The sequence below is a fragment of the Grampus griseus genome (assembly GCF_964374135.1).
Source record: "Grampus griseus genome assembly, chromosome: 11".
Taxonomy (NCBI): domain Eukaryota; kingdom Metazoa; phylum Chordata; class Mammalia; order Artiodactyla; family Delphinidae; genus Grampus; species Grampus griseus.
In genome coordinates this window covers 5,706,996-5,724,553 of record NC_139005.1, presented here as the reverse complement: position 1 = coordinate 5,724,553, position 17,558 = coordinate 5,706,996, and the positions used below count along the sequence as shown (strand labels likewise).

The following is a 17,558-nucleotide window of genomic DNA, read 5'->3' as shown; positions in this document are numbered from 1 at the left end:
TCCCTCCCTCTTCTCCTTCCTTCTTTTATTTTTTTGAATTTTATTTTATTTATTTATTTAAACAGCAGGTTCTTATTAGTTATCTGTTTTATACATATTACTGTATACATGTCAATCCCAATCTCCCAGTTCATCCCACCACCCCCACCCCCCTGCCGCTTTCCCCCCTTGGTGTCCATACATTTGTTCTCTACATGTCTGTCTCTATTTCTGCCCTGCAAACCGGTTCCTCTGTACCATTTTTCTAGGTTCCACATATATGCATTAATATACGATATTTGTTTTTCTCTTTCTGACTTAATTCACTCCGTATGACAGTCTCTAGATCCATCCATGTCTCTACAAGTGACCCAATTTCATTCCTTTTTATGGCTGAGTAATATTCCATTGTATATATGTGCCACATCTTCTTTATCCATTCTTCTGTCGATGGACACTTAGGTTGCTTCCATGTCCTGGCTACTGTAAAGAGAGCTGCAGTGAACATTGTGGTACATGACTCTTTTTGTTGTTGTTGTTTTTTAACATCTTTATTGGAGTATAATTGCTTTACAATGGTGTGTTAGTTTCTGCTTTATAACAAAGTGAATCAGCTATACGTATACATATATCCCCATATCTCCTCCCTCTTGCGTCTCCCTCCCACCCTCCCTATCCCATCCCTCTAGGTGGTCACAAAGCACCGAGATGATCTCCCTGTGCTATGCGGCTGCTTCCCACTAGCTATCGATTTTACGTTTGGTAGTGCATATATGTCCATGCCACTCTCTCACTTCGTCACAGCTTACCCTTCCCCCTCCCCGTGTTCTCAAGTCCATTCTCTACGTCTGCATCTTTATTCCTGTGCTGCCCCTAGGTTCTTCAGAAACTTTTTTTTTTAGATACCATATATCTGTGTTAGCATACGGTATTTGTTTTTGTCTTTCTGCCTTACTTCACTCTGTATGACAGACTCTAGGTCCCTCCACCTCACTACAAATAACTCAATTTCGTTTCTTTTTATGGCTGAGTAATATTCCATTGTATAAATGTGCCACATCTTCTTCATCCATTCATCTGTCGATGGACTCTTACGTTGCTTCCATGTCCTGGCTATTGTAAATAGAGCTGCAATGAACATTGTGGTACATGACTTTTTTTGAATTATGGTTTTCTCAGGGTATATGCCCAGTAGTGGGACTGCTGGGTCATATGGTAATTCTATTTTTAGTTTTTTAAGGAACCTCCATACTGTTCTCCATAGTGGCTGTATCAACTTACATTCCCACCAACAGTGCAAGAGGGTTCCTTTTCCTCCACACCCTCTCCAGCATTTGTTGGTTGTAGATTTTCTGATGATGCCCATTCTAACTGGTGTGAGGTGATACCTCATTGTAGTTTTGATTTTCATTTCTCTAATAATTAGTGATGTTGAGCAGCTTTTCATGTGCCTCTTGGCCATCTGTATGTCTTCTTTGGAGAAATGTCTATTTAGGTCTTCTGCCCATTTTTGGATTGGGTTGTTTGATTTTTTAATTTGAGCTGCATGAGCTGTTTATATATTTTGGAGATTAATCCTTTGTCTGTTGATTCGTTTGCAAATATTTTCTCCCATTCTGAGGGTTGTCTTTTCGTCTTGTTTGTAGTTTCCTTTGCTTTGCAAAAGCTTTTAAGTCATTGGGTCCCATTTGTTTATTTTTATTTCCATTACTCTAGGAGGTGGATCAAAAAAGATCTTGCTGTCATTTATGTCAAAGAGTGTTCTTCCTATGTTTACCTCTAAGACTTTTATAGTGTCTGGTCTTACATCTAGGTCTCTAATCCATTTTGAGTTTATTTTTGTGTACGGTGTTAGGGAGTATTCTAATTTCATTTTTTACGTGTAGCTGTCCAGTTTTCCCAGCACCACTTATTGAAGAGACTGTCTTTTCTCCATTGTATATCCTTGCCTCCTTTGTCAAAGATTAGTTGACCCTAGGTGCGTGAGTTTATCTCTGGGTTTTCTATCCTGTTCCATTGACCTATATTTCTGGTTTTGTGCCAGTACCATATTGTCTTGATTACTGTAGCTTTGTAGTATAGTCTGAAGTCAGGGAGTCTGATTTCTCCAGCTCCGTTTTTTTCCCTCAAGACTGCTTTAGCTATTCGGGGTCTTTTATGTTGCCATACAAATTTTAAGATTTTTTTGTTCTAGTTCTGTAAAAAATGCCACTGGTAATTTGATAGGGATTGCACTGAATCTGTAGATTGTTTTGGGTAGTACAGTCATTTTCACAATATTGATTCTTCCAGTCCAAGAACATGGTATATCTCCCCATCTGTTTGTATCATCTTTAATTTGTTTCATCAGTGTCTTATAGTTTTTGGCATACAGGTCTTTTGTTTCCCTATGTAGGTTTATTCCTAGGTATTTTATTCTTTTTGTTGCAATGGTAAATGGGATTGTTTCCTTAATTTCTCTTTCTGATTTTTCATCATTAGTGTATAGGAATGCAAGATATTTCTGTGCATTAATTTTGTATCCTGCAACTTTACCAGATTCATTGATTAGCTCTAGTAGTTTTCTGGTGGCATTTTTAGGACCCTCTATGTATAGTATCATGTCATCTGCAAACAGTGACTGTTTTACTTCTTCTCCAATTTGTATTCCTTTTATTTCTTTTTCTTCTCTGATTGCCGTAGCTAGGACTTCCAAAACTATGTTGAATAATAGTGGTGAGAGTGGACATCCTTATCTTGTTCCTGATCTTAGAGGAAAATCTTTCAGTTTTTCACCATTGAGAATGATGTTTGCTGTGGGTTTGTCGTATATGGCCTTTATTATGTTGAGGTAGGTTCCCTCTATGCCCACTTTCTGGAGAGTGTTTATCATAAATTGGTGTTGAACTTTGTCAAAAACTTTTTCTGCATCTATTGAGATGATCATATGGTTTTTATTCTTCAGTTTTTTAATATGGTATATCACATTGATTGATTTGCGTATATTGAAGAATCCTTGCATTCCTGGGATAAATCCCACTTGATCATTGTGTATGATCCTTTTAATGTGTTGTTGGATTCTGTTTGCTAGTATTTTTGCATCTATATTCATCAGTGATATTGGTCTGTAATTTTCTTTTTTTGTAGTGTCTTTGTCTGGTTTTGGTATCAGGGTGATGGTGGCCTCATAGAATGAGTTTGGGAGTGTTTTTTCCTCTGCAATTTTTTGGAAGAGTTTGAGAAGGATGGGTGTTAGCTCTTCTCTAAATGTTTGATAGAATTCACCTGTGAAGCCATCTGGTCCTGGACTTTTGTTTATTGGAAGATTTTTAATCACAGTTTCAATTTCATTACTTGTGATTGGTCTGTTCATATTTTCTATTTCTTTCTGGTTCAGTCTTGGAAGGTTATACTTTTCCAAGAATTTGTCCATTTCTTCCAGGTTGTCGATTTTATTGGCATAGAGTTGCTTCTAGTAGTCTCTTAGGGTGCTTTGTATTTCTGCTGTGTCCATTGTAACTTCTCCTTTTTCATCTCTAATTTTATTGATATGAGTCCTCTCCCTCTTTTTCTTGATGAGTCCGGCTAAAGGTTTATCAATTTTGTTTATCTTCTCAAAGAACCAGCTTTTAGTTTTATTGAGCTTTGCTACTATTTTCTTTGTTTCTATTTCAGTTGTTTCTGCTCTGATCTTTATGATTTATTTCCTTCTACTAATTTTAGGTTTTGTTTGTTCTTCTTTCTCTAATTGCTTTAGGTGTAAGGTTAGGTTGTTTATTTGAGATTTTCTTGTTTCTTGAGGTAGGCTTGTATTGCTATAAACTTCCCTCTTAGAACTGCTTTTGCTGCCTCCCATAGGTTTTGGATCTTCGTGTTTTCATTGTCATTTGTCTCTAGGTATTTTTTAATTTCCTCTTTGATCTCTTGGTTATTTAGTAATGTATTGTTTAGCCTCCATGTGTTTGTGTTTTTTACGTTTTTTTCCCTGTAATTGATTTCTAATCTCATAGCGTTGTGATTGGGAAAGAAACCTGATATGATTTCAATTTTCTTAAATTTACCGAGGCTTGATTTGGGACCCAAGATGTGATCAGTTCTGGAGAATGTTCTATGTGCACTTGAGAAGAAAGTGTGATCTGTTGTTTTTGGATGGAATGTCCTATAAATATCAATGAAATCTATCTGGTCTATTGTGTCATTTAAAGCTTGTGTTTTCTTATTAATTTTCTGTCTTGATGATCTGTCCAATGGTGTAAGTGAGTTGTTAAATTCCCCCACTATTATTGTGTTACTGTCGATTTCTTCTTTTATAGCTGTCAGCATTTGCCTTACATAGTGAGGTGCTCCTATGTTGAGTGTATATATCTTTATAATTGTTATATCTTCTTCTTGGATTGATCCCTTGATCATTATGTAGTGTCCTTCCTTGTTTCTTGTAACATTCTTTATTTTAAAGTCTATGTTATCTGATATGAGTATTGCTATTCCAGCTTTCTTTTGATTTCTATTTGCATGGAATATTTTTTTCCATTCCCTCACTTTCAGTCTGTATGTGTCTCTAGGTCTGAAGTGGGTCTCTTGTAGGCAGCATATATATGGGTCTTGTTTTTGTATCCATTCAGTGATACAAAAGTTGTCTTTTGGTTGGAGCATTTAATCCATTCACGTTTAAGGTAATTATCGATATGTATGTTCCTATTACCATTTTCTTAATTGTTATGGGTTTGTTTTTGTAGGTCCTTTACTTCTCTTGTGTTTCCCACTTAGAGAAGTTCCTTTGGCATTTGCTGTAGAGCTGGTTTGGTGGTGCTGAATTCTCTTAGCTTTTGCTTGTCTGTAAAGCTTTTGATTTCTCCGTTGAACCTCAATAAGATCCTTGCCGAGTAGAGTAATCTTGGTTGTAGTTTCTTCCCTTTCATCAGTTTAAATATATCATGTCACTCCCTTCTGGCTTGTAGAGTTTCTGCTGAGAAATGAGCTGTTAACCTTATGGGAGTTCCCTTGTATGTTATTTGTTGTTTTTCCCTTGTTGCTTTCAGTAATTTTTCTTTGTCTTTAATTTTTGTCAGTTTGATTACTATGTGTCTCAGTGTGTTTTTCCTTGGGTTTATCCTGCCTGGGACTCTCTGCGCTTCCTGGACTTGGGTGGCTATTTCATTTTTCATGTTAGGGAAGTTTTCGACTAATCTCTGCAGGTATTTTCTCGGGTCCTTTCTCTCTGTCTTTTCCTTCTGGGACCCCTATAAGGTGAATGTTGATGTATTTAATGTTGTCCCAGAGGTCTCTTAGGCTGTCTTCATTTCTTTTCATTCTTTTTTCTTTATTCTGTTCCATGGGAGTGAGTTCCACCATTCTGTCTTCCAGGTCACTTATCTGTTCTTCTGCCTCAGTATTCTGCTATTGATTCCTTCTAGTGTATTTTTCATTTCAGTTATGGTATTGTTCATCTCTGTTTGTTTGTTCTTTATTTCTTCTTGGTATTTGTTCTTTAATTCTTCTAGGTCTTTGTTAAACATTTCTTGCATCTTCTCAATCTTTGCCTCCATTCTTTTTCCGAGGTCCTGGATCATGTTCACTATCATTATTCTGAATTCTTTTTCTGGAAGGTTGCCCATCTCCACTTCATTTAGTTGTTTTTCTGGGGTTTTATCTTGTTCCTTCATCTGGTACAAAGTCCTCTGCCTTTTTTTTTTTTTCCCATACGCGGGCCTCTCACTGTTGTGACCTCTCCCATTGCAGAGCACAGGCTCTGGATGCGCAGGCTCAGCGGCCATGGCTCACGGGCCCAGCCACTCCGCGGCATGTGGGATCTTCCCGGACCGGGGCACGAACCCGTGTCCCCTGCATCGGCAGGCGGACTCTCAACCACTGTGCCACCAGGGAAGCCCCTCTCTGCCTTTTCATTTTGTCTATCTTTCTGTGAATGTTCTTCCTTCCTTCCTTCCTCTCTCCCTCCCTCCCTCCTCTTCTTCCTTCTTTCTTTCCTTCCTTCCTTCCTCCCTTCTTTCCTCCTCCCTCCCATCCTTCCTTCCTTCCTTCCCCCTCCCTCCTCTCCTTTCTTCCTTCCTTCCTTCCTTCCTTCCTCCCTCCCTCCCTCCTTCCCTCCTCTCCTTCCTTCTTTCCTTCCTCCCTTCCTTCCTTTCTTGCTGCTCTACACAGCACGTGGGATCATAGTTCTCTGACCAGGAATCGAGCCCACGCCCCCTGCAGTGGAAGCATGGAGTCCTAACCACTGGACTGCCAGTGCAGTCCTAACCACTGGACTGCCACTCTGGGACTCATGACAGGTGATAATAAACCTATTTTCACAACCGGCGGCACAGACACCAACCCATAATCCCAGAGGATGCTGTAGGCGAGGAGGCCTTCTGCCCTGGGGTTGTCAGCTGATGTGTACTGACGGCTTGATTCTGCGTCCTCTGCGTCCACGTCACACACGCTGATGTGCAAGGGGAGCAGAGCCTCTTCTTCCACAAGCTTGATGGCATTGCCTGGGTTCTAGCAAGTTGCATCTGTCTCTTAGCAGCTGTCTTTCCTGAAAGATTGTAGTGGTGGTGTTGGTGGTGGGGGTCACCTGTGCCCCACATCAAAATAAGAATCCATTAAATGACCTGTTAGTGAGGAGTGAGGGCAAGGAATCTGGAGAGAAGGTCAGAGTTCAAACCTCAGAGGTCCACCAGCCTGCGACCCTGTGCAAACCCTCCCACCTCTCTAAGCCCTGGTTCTCTTGTGGGTAAAGTCTGATAAAACTACCTCCCTAACAAGGTGTGGTGAAGATCAAGTACAATTTCATGGGTGAACATGCCTCGAATGGTGAAAAGTTCTGTACGAAAAATGAAAGGGGTTGAGTTGGACCCTATCCCTAGCGGCTCACACAAGGAGTAGGAATTGAGCTTCAAGGCATTGACCTTCAACTGCTTTGGGGACCCACAGGCAGAGCTGCCACCCGCCCACATTCTCCTTCCCTCCTTCCACAGCCGGTGGATCCAGATGGGGACATGAGGTCCCAGAATCCAGTCTCTGTTTCCCAGCCTCCTTGGGTCATACAGTCCAGTTCTGGCCAGTGGGATAAAAGCATATCCTTAAAGGGCAGGGCTGTCTTTGCCACAACCCTGCCCACTCCTTCCTCCCCCTCCCCCGGCTTTCCAGGGCACGGATGTGGTGAGAAGCTGTCTGAGACCATGAGATATGGCCAGGTCCCTGGGCGGGGGGATGGCAGAGCAGAAATAGATGGTGCCGGGTCTCTGTAGCCTGGATGACTTACCTACTGAGTAGGAGCCGAGGGAGAAAGGCTTTCTATCCTTTTCGTTGTCTGTTACAGTGGTCAAAGCTATAGCCTAACCCTGTGAGGATCAACCCAGTGGTGAAGTAAAAGCGGTAAAACCAGTTCTCAAACAGGCTAGCACACTGCTTTGGTGCAAGGATGAGAGCTGGGGTTGGGACGCAGATGGGTGTGAGAATAACCCCTGGGAAGGGCCGGTCCAGGCGCCAGTGCTCTTTGGGTCATTCTAGGAAGACTTTCTGGGGAGGCAGGACTTTGTGGATATCAATGGTGTGAGTACCCTTTCCTTCACCTGCCCATCCCCCCAGGCCTCCCCTCTCTTCCTGGATTCCTTCCCCTCTCTCTGATCATTGGCCGGGCACTGTGCCCTCTATCTCTCCTGAGGAATACAGTCAGGAAGAATAAGACAGTGTCCTGTCTTCATGGCATGATGTCATACAGACTCAAGCCACTGAGATCACAAACCTCAGGTCATCCTTGACCCTTTCTTTCTCTCATGCCCCATAAAGACTTCATCAGCACGTCTGGTCAGATCTGCCTTCAAAATAGAACCGGGGGAATTTCCTGGCTGTCCAGTGGTTAGGACTCTGTGCCTCCACTGCAGGGGGCACAGGTTCAATCGATCCCTGGTTGGGGAACTAAGATCCTGCAAGCCATGCAGTGTAGCCAAAAATAAATAAATAAAATAATAAATAAATAGAACCAGGACCCTGATTCCACTGCCACTATCCTGGTCTGAGCCACCACCATCACTTGCCTGACCTTTTTTTGTTGTTGTTGTTAATTAATTAATTTATTTTTGGCTGCATTGGGTCTTCATTGCTGCACGGGCTTTCTCTAGTTGCGGCGAGTGGGGGCTACTCTTTGTTGCAGTGTGCGGGCTTCTCATTGTGGTGGCTTCTCTTGTTGTGGAGCACGGCTCTAGGTGCACGGGCTTCAGTAGTTGTGGCACGCAGGCTTCAGTAGTTGTGGCTTGCGGGCTCTAGAGTGCAGGCTCAGTAGTTGTGGTGCATGGGCTTAGTTGCTCTGTGGCATGTGAGATCTTCCCGGACCAGGGCTCAAACCCGTGTGCCTTGCATTGGCAGGCGGATCCTTAACCACTGCACCACCAGGGAAGCCCTTGCCTGAACTTTTGCGTCAGCTTCCTACCTGGTTTCCATGCTTCTTCCCTCACCACCTCGCCCACTGTCTGTTCTCAACAGAGCCTGCAGAATGATCCTCTTAGAACATGAATCAGATCATGTCCCTTCCCTGCTCAAAACTTTCCAGTGGCGCCTCATCTCTCCCAGAGTAAATGCTAACTTCCTTTCACCAGCCCATAAAACCCTTCATGATGGGTCCCCTGGCCATACTGGCCTCAGCTCCAATCATGCTTCTCTGTTCCCTTCATTTGGAGCTGCCTTGAGCCCAGCAGGTGTGCACCCACTCAGGTATTTCTGTGCAGCTCTCTTTGCCTTGAATATTCTTCCCTAGGTATTCTAAGACTCAGCCCTCATACAGGCCTCTGCTCCTATGTCACCTCCTCAGAGAGGCCCTCCTGACTACCCTCCATAAATACCACTCGCCCCCATCACTTACTCCCATTACCCTACATCCTCTCCCTAGCACTGTCACCATCTGACTTACATTGGTTTCCTCGTATCTTTTTTTTTTTTTTTTTTTTTTTGTGGTACGCGGGCCTCTCACTGCTGTGGCCTCTCCCGTTGCGGAGCACAGGCTTCGGACGCGCAGGCTCAGCGGCCATGGCTCACGGGCCCAGCTGCTCCGTGGCATGTGGGATCTTCCCCGACCGGGGCATGAACCCATGTCCCCTGCATCGGCAGGCGGACTCCCAACCACTGCGCCACCAGGGAAGCCCGGTTTCCTCGTATCTTAGTCAGCTTGGGCTGCCATAACAAATGACCATGGACTGCATGGCTTAAACAACAGACATTTATTTCTCACGGTTCTGGAAACTGGAAGTCCAAGATCAAGGTGCAGATTCAGCTCTTGGGGAGGGCTCTCTTCCTGGTCTGCCTTCTCCTTGGACCCTCACATGGCCTTCCTGGGTGCAGGCAGGCAGGGAGATCTTGGGTCTCCTCCTCTTCTTATAAGGGCACCAATCCCATCGTGAGGGCCCCACCCTTGACCTATTCTAGCCCTAATTATGTCTCAAAGGCCCCACCTCCAAACACCATCACTTGGGGGTAATTAGGGTTTCACCATATGAATGTTAGGGTGATACGAACACTTGTTCATCAACTTCCTCCCTCACCAAGTATAAGCTCTTGGAGTAGATTGTCCCACACTCTGGGTCTCCATCACGTACAATGATGCCAGCACCCAGGTAAGGCTCAGCTGATGCTCCCTGGATGGGGAGTAGGGAGTTAGAGCTGATGGATGGCTCTAAGAGAGTGCAGAACAGAGCTGGAGGGGGTGTGGGTGTGGGTGGAGCCTTTCCCAGACTGTGGTTGGTGCTGGGTCCCGGAGTCTGCTGGGTGCTGGCTGTCCCCTTCCAGTCCTGGCCGTTTGTTTACTTGGCCAGTAGTTTGGGCAGCCTTGGGCTTTTCTTGCTGAATAGTTCTTGCTGAACTCCAGGGGAGGAGTTAAATAAATACTGGCTCCCAGATACGGGAACCAAAATCCTACAGGAAATGTTGAGGTGGGAGTGAGGGAGAGGACCAGCCCTGGGCCTCCCCTGCCAGGGCCCCCAGGAGCACACACCCGATTCTTTTACCCCAGCTCCTGTGGGAAGTGAAGCGGGTCATCCTGTGTTTTCAAGTGGAAGCTTCTTGGTTCTCCTTTACAGCATTCATTCGTCTGTAGAGCTGGTGAACATTTATTAAGCGCTACCTGCCACTAACAAGTTAGAAATTCAGGAAACCTTAATGGGGCAAAATTTGTATTCAATGTTTGTAGCGTTCGTGTTTGGCAGTTCTTCCTTCTCTCACTCTTAAAACTTTCCCCCATTCTGATCCCATGCCCTAGACGAGCACTCTATATCCCAGAGCAGTGGTGTGCTTGATAAATGATTAATAGCCGGCTTTCTGCAGCCTCCACTATGGCTACATTTTCATGCTACTGATGTGATGTAACTGAACCAGGTTTGTTTACCTGACTCTCAGCAAGCCAAACGCCGAGACACCGAGGTTTGCAGCAGAGAAAGAGTTTATTCTCGAGGCAGCCAAGTGAGGAGACTGGAGAAAGTCTCAGATCTGCCTCCTTGAAGGCAAGGAGCTTGGGATATTTATGGCATAAAGAAGCAGGGTATTCTTACACGTGGAAAAAGGTGATGGGAGGTAGAGAAAAGGTGAGGTAATTGGTGTTCTGCGCAGGCGTATCTGCGTCATGCTTCTTCATGGGACGCGTATTCAAAAAACGGAGGCACTCAGCATGATCTGAGGGTGGAGTTTTGGGCCCTCTGACGTCAAAAGGTCGTTCATTGGACATTTGTGCAGGCCCAGTTTTAGGATCAGTGGTCTCAACCAGTCTTAGCCATCTCAAACTGGACATGAGCTGACTCCAAGTTTCTGGAAAACAGCTTAAGCCTCCATTACTATGGCAACCCATACGTCAGAGGTACTACGGTCTGCAGGGGTGGTTAAGGAGTCTTGCAATATATTTCTAAGGTATATGAAGCTTGGAGGGTAGGCAGTTAAAGAAAGTAAAAAACATAACTAAAGAGAGCTTAATCAGTAAAGTCAGGTTTCAAGCAGAGGGGTTTTAACATGCTGTTCCCTTACCTGCTGTTCTGTAAAACAAGCTCAGGAATTTCTGTTAGTCACCAGCTTCTATTAACCTATGGGGTGTGGTTTCAATGTCACTGAATGCAAAATTGGAAAGACTTGTGTAGTACCACACCATTGGATAGAATTCCCACTGTACTGATATATATGGACGTATAACCTCAAGAGTATAGATAATGGTAAAATGTATAATAATTAGGAAATGATGAGTTTCCAGTATTTGTTATCTCTGTTTTAAATATTATTTATTTAATTATAAGTTTATATAATTAAATTTTTATTTTTTAAAATTTATTTTATTTTATTTTAAGATTTTTTTTGATGTGGACTATTTTTAAAGTCTTTATTGAATTTGTTACAATATTACTTCTGTTTTATATTTTGTTTTTTTGGCTGCAAGGCATGTGGGATCTTAGCTCCCCAGCCAGAAATCGAACCTGCACCCACTGCATTGGAAGGCGAAGTCTTAACCACTGGACTGCCAGGCAAGTCCCTTAAATTTTTAATAATGACTACTTAATAACTGATTTACAAAATTCTTAAAAATACAACAATCAGCTCTTGCAAGCCAGAATGAGCTGGTTCCAGTTATCACTCTGTGGGAGCTTGTGAGAGATGCAAAATCTTGGGCCCCACCCCAGACCTACTAAATCAGACTACGGTTATTAACACTTTTAACAATGTCCTCAGGTAATTTGTATACCTGTTAGAGTTTGAGAAATGTGGCCCTAGAGGTAACCGCTGTTTCTGATTTTGTTTATGTCTTTTAGACCTTTTTCACAACACAGATGCATATATTTTGAAATGATTTTTTTTCTGGCTTTTTCTTTGCACAATTTAAAATAGATCTTATTTTTAAGAGCAGTTTTAGGTCCACAGCAAAATCGAGCAGAAGGTACAGAGGTTTCCCGTATACCCCCTGACCCCACACATGCACGGCCTCCCCCAATAACAGCATCCTCAGCAGAGGGTACTTTTGTTACAATTAATGAATCTACATTGACACATCAGTATCACCCAGAGTCCACAATTTACATTAGGGTTCATTTGGTGTTGTACATTCTATGGGTTTCAGCAGTGTGGCGTCTTAACACTGGTGGGCCAGGGAAGTCCCTAGATTTTCAAATATTGATCTTATATTTCGTTACCTTGCCAATATTTCTATTAATTTTTAATATTTTGTCTGTAGATACTTTTGGAACAATTATATTGTATGTTATTAATGGTAGTTTTTTTTTAAATTTCTGATCTTTATGACTAATTTATTTTTCTTGCCTTGTTGTATTTGCCAATGTGATTTAAACAGAAGTGGTAAGGTTGGGCATCCTTATCTTGTTTCTTATTTGAAGGGGACTGATGTTACATTCTTACGTTTCCTCATTAGGATAGGTTTTTAGAAAAATTGAAATACAGTTGATTTACAATGTTATATTAGTTTCAGGTGTACAATATAGTGATTTGGTATTTTTATAGATTGTAATCCACTTAAAGTTATCATAGAATATTGATTATATTTCCTGTGCTGTATATTAAATCATTCTATGTTGTTTATTTTATACCTAGTAGTTTGTACCTCTTAATCTCCCTCTATCTTGCCCTTTCCCCCACCCTTCTCCCCACTGGTAATCACTAGTTTGTTCTTTGTATCTGTGAGTCTCTTTCTGTTTTGTTGTATTCATTCATTTGTTTTATTTTTTAAATTCCAAGTGAAAACGTACAGTATTTGTCTTTCTCTGACTTCACTAAGCATAATGCACTCCAGGTACATCCATGTTGTTGCAAATGGTATCCCATACGTTTTTGTCAGTTAATCTTAGTAGGTTAGGGCTTCCCTGGTGGCACACTGGTTAAGAATATGCCTGCCAATGCAGGGGACATGGGTTCGAGCCCTGGTCTGGGAAGATCCCACATGCCGTGGAGTAACTAAGCCTGTGCACTACAACTACTGAACCTGCGCTCTAGAGCCTGAGAGCCACAGCTACTGAGCCCGCAAGCCACAACTACTGAAGGCCGCACGCCTAGAGCCCTTGCTTCACAACAAGAGAAGCTACCGCGATGAGAAGCCCGCGCACTGCAATGAAGAGTAGCCCCCGCTATCTGCAACTAGAGAAAGACCACACGCAGCAAGGAGGACCCAACTCAGCCAAAATAAATAAATAGATTAAAAAAAAATCTTAGTAGGTTAAAGTAGTTTCTTCTATTCCCAGAGTTTTTATGAATGAGAAAATTTGTCAAATGGTTTTTCTGCATCAGTTGAGATGCTCAAATTTTCATCCTTTAATCCGTTAGGGTGGTATGTGATAATGATAGATTTTCAAATTTATTTGAAACTTATTGATAGACCACTCAAATTTCTGGAATAAATAAAACTTGGTCAGAATATATCTTCTTTGTAATATACTGTTGTATTCAGTTGCTAACATTTTGTTTAGGACTTTTTACTTTTACTTGTTACTCTATCTTCATGAGTAAGTCTGGCCAGGGATTTTTTTTTTTCTCATATTGTTCATGTCTGGTTTGGGCATCAAGGTTACATTAGATTTATAGTCTCAATCAGGGATAATTTTCTTTGTGGCAGAATCTGTTGCTGATTCTCTAATAGTTATTCTGACCCTCTTTCTTTAGCAACAGAACTCCAATTTTTAGCTGGACACGTAGCTAAAGATTATTTTTCCCAGCCTCTCTCATAGTCCTTCATGTGATTAAATTTTGGTCAGTATCCCCTCATCAGCACCATAGTAAGTGAACTCTTTATAGACCCAAATCCTGAGATTTATGATTCCTACTTTGAGAAATAGGTCCCTGAGGCATTTATTTCTAATCGTGACTAGTTTCATTAAAACTAAAAATATGATCTAGTATGTAGACTTCATATATATTTATACATTTGGGTAGGATTAGGGAAATATTTTCATTGCTTCTTGATCTAGACTTGCAGCTTCTCTAGATAACTTAAGTGGAAAGAATATCAATTATTGAAGTCATTAAACTGGCCACTATTTGCATGAAAGAATGTCAGTTATAAACCATTTTCAGCTTTTAAAAAGATCTTTAAAGAATTTGTCTTCAGTTGTAAGAAAGCTTTCTCCTAAACATGTGAACAAACGCAACTTTCATATTAAACTGAAAATATTCCAAATTTTACATGCATTGTAGCCAGAACCACAGAGAGAAGCTAACCAAATGCAGAGGAATATTTTTCAGTTTCTACAAAGAAATATGGACTCTTGTTTTTCTTGAAACTCAGCTCTCTTGGAGTGTCTGATTTTTTTCCACGTTTGATAGAGAAGTGGCTACAAAGAAATGTTTCTGTGCTCTAAAAAAAATGATTAAGGCGGGGCTTCCCTGGTGGCCCAGTGGTTGAGAGTCCGCCTGCCGATGCAGGGGACACGGGTTCGTGCCCCGGTCCGGGAAGATCCCACATGCCGCGGAGCGGCTGGGCCCGTGAGCCATGGCCGCTGAGCCTGCACGTCCGGAGCCTGTGCTCCGCAACGGGAGAGGCCACAGCAGTGAGAGGCCCGCGTACCGCAAAAAAAAAAAAAAAAAAAAAAAAGATAAGGCAAGTGGAATGATAAATGACAACTGATGATGGACCTCATTGTTGGAGACAGAAGAGCAGGTGGAAGGGACTTGCAAATTTTAGAGAACATACCCATCCAACGAGGGGAGCCCCTCATCTCCTGCCGATTGTTCCCTCCCGAGAGTGTGAGCCAGTCTTCCTGCCGGGTCTTCTAAGTGAACCAGAAACCCACATTTTAATGTAAAAGACCCTGAGCTTTCACTATTGGCTCAAAACTTAAAAACGGAGACAGTAGTTAAACCTCCCTCCACACACATCTGACTCTTTGGGGGGAAAGCGAGGGCCAGAGGAATTCTGTAACTTTCTCGAGGTGGAGGATGAAGTAAGTGGAGACTCTGACCTCCAGGACTCTGGGACTTCTTCCATTTCCGAGATTCTGTGATTAAGTATATGCAGCTATTAATTCCAATCAAGGGCATGATTATATTCTACTGTTTGCTTGTTGCAAGGACGGGATCCTAAGTGTCCGAGGCTTTCTCTTCCTGCAAGAGGCTCCCTTCTCAGAAAATGGCTTGAGGGAGGGGTGGTGGCAGCTTGCTCAAGGCCCATGGTTTAGGATACATTAAATTTTTCATGCAAATTATAGCAGGTAAATTCAGTCTCACAGAAAGAGAGAGGTTGGATGTTTAGGAGGACATAAGGATTTGTCCTTGAACATTTGTGGAAGAAGAAAGAGATACGTGTTTTTTCCTAAATCAACAAACGTTTTCTAGTATGGAGAGGCCATTTCACACAGAGAATGGTTGTGTTTCAGGAAGGCATAAAGATAAGGGGAAAGTTCCTGCGGTTCCCGAATGAGTGGGTAAAAGCTTCCTATGAGAGGATGTGGCTGGCTCACGAGAGGCGTTTTCTGTGTTTCAAAGCAGACGTCTGGAAATGTGGACTCACTGAATTCAAAGCAGGGTTGCTTGATCCAACCAAACCGTATCATCCCAAAGCCTTTTCCCACCAATGAAGTCTGAGCTCAAAGGATTCCAGCCCGTGTTTCACAGTAAACCGGGGAGAGCTCAGTCAGAGATTCTGGGACCCTTCAGCCCTTTCCTGAAAGGCTAGAAGGTGCCCTTCCAGCTGTGAGACCCGGAGTCTCCGCTTTGGGATTTGAGGGTGGGGCCCGAAGCAGGCTCAGCTTGGACTGCAATACAGGGGGTGCAATGGTGGTGCAGGGCAGAGAGCAGGAGTTGAGAGCAAGGGGTGAATTTGGGCTTTCCCACTTCCTCTCTGTGGCCTCTGGCAAGTCACCTTCCTGAGCGTCCACTTCATCTGCAGATCGGGAACGGTCCCGCCGGCTCTTGCTAACACATGGCGGTGCCCTGAGGAGGGCATGTCTGTGAAAGTGCCCTGAAAACAGAAAGGATTCACGTCACATCTGGCGCCTTCTTACCTCTCCAGCCTTATCACCTACCACGCTTCCCCTGTGTTCTGTGTACCAGCCAGGCAAACCGTCTTTTGGGTTCTTCATAGGTAGCTTCCTCCTGCCCCTGGGCCTTTGCACATGCTGGTTCCATGACCTGAAGTGCTCCTCCCATCTTTGGTTTGATTTTAGTCCTATTCATCCTAGAACTCAGCTCATTGCCCCCCCCCCCCGCCCCAGCCCCATCAGTTTCGGTTGGAATCCTCTGTTACAGGTGTACATCCACAGCATCACTATCTTATAGACATAGGTCTCATCACCATTTGTAGTTAAGATTTGTTTAGATTTATGTCATTCTTGTCACTAGACTGTAAGCTCCCTGAGGGCAGAGGATGATGCAGTTTTGCTCATCTTTGTATCCCCAGACCCAGCCCAGATACCAGATGAATGTTAGGATTGCAGAGTGGTTTCAGGAGTGTAGGCAGCGGGGATTCTGGATTTAGTCGCCTGGGTTAGGATCCTCAGGATGAGGATCACAGAGTGTCTTCTCTGAACAAGCTCTGTGTTCGCACCTTTTCTTCCCCTCCCTTTAAGCCACGCTGTGCCCCATCGTGTGGTGTCACGTTGATGTCCTTATATGTTGCATACATCAAATTATGGCAACTAATTATTAGTGGTAGGTGGAGGTGCTCTGTGTGCATCAGGAGAGGCAGACAGCTCTGGTCCGGAGAACAGCTAGTTGGAACAGGAAGTGGGCTTCAGAACAAGGGGCACAAAATTAGTAGATTCTACTCTGTATGGAACACTGCTTGGGAGATTTGAATTATTAATAAAAATTCTAGGAAGCCCAGTAGCTTTTTAGGAAATTTTATGCAGTTAAGGGAAGATAAATTCCAAGCATGCTTCCAAGCACTATTATTGTTTTTTTTTCATTTTGAATACTTTATATTGATATAATATTCATAAAGAAAGTATAATATTCATAGAGAAAGTATACAGATTATAGGCACCCGGTTCAAAACTTATTCACAGACGAAACACCCCCCCCCTCACCAGCAGCCAGGTTAAGAATTAGAACATCACCAAAAACCCGGAAGTTCCTCTCACGCTCCCTTCTAGGCAGCCCCCCGCCCCCCCCACCACCAAGGGAACACTCTTCTGACTTCTAACAGCATGGATCTGCCATTTTCTGGTATTCTACGCAAATGGAGTATCCAGTAAGTACTTTCCTGAATCGAGCTTCTTTCACTCAACACTGTATTTGTGAGGTTCATCCGTTCTGTTGTGTGTGACTGTAGATCATTCTCATTGCTATGTGACAGCCCATCGTGTGAACGGACCACAGTGTATTTATCCATTCGACTGTGGATGGACATTTGGGTAGTTTCCAGCTTGGGGCCATTACAGATAGCCCCAAGAGTACTTTGGTTCATTGTAAAGAGGTATTAAAAAGTAAATCCAACTTTTTTTTTTTTTTTAACTGTGCTCTTTTAGCATTTTTCTTTCCATTTTTACCCCCCAGGGAAGCAAGAATCTGATTGGGTCAAGAAAGAGCCTATCCTTTTCCTAAGAATTCACGGTGTGTTCTTCCTCCTCAGGTCTGCAACTTCACCTGTAAGCTGAATTCTCAGTAACCTTCTGTGTTTATTCTCCCCTCTCCTC

At 43.0% G+C, this 17,558-nt stretch overlaps 1 long non-coding RNA gene across 1 annotated transcript in view; it reads left to right on the top strand.

Annotated features, from left to right (window-relative positions):
* Nucleotides 1–11,478, top strand: part of LOC309830286 — a 37,096-nt gene extending 25,618 nt beyond the window's left edge. The window contains exon 4 of the long non-coding RNA XR_014297466.1: nt 11,366–11,478. This is a non-coding gene — a long non-coding RNA (uncharacterized lncRNA). The remainder of the gene's footprint in view (nt 1–11,365) is intronic.
* The last annotated feature ends 6,080 nt before the right edge of the window (nt 11,479–17,558 follow it).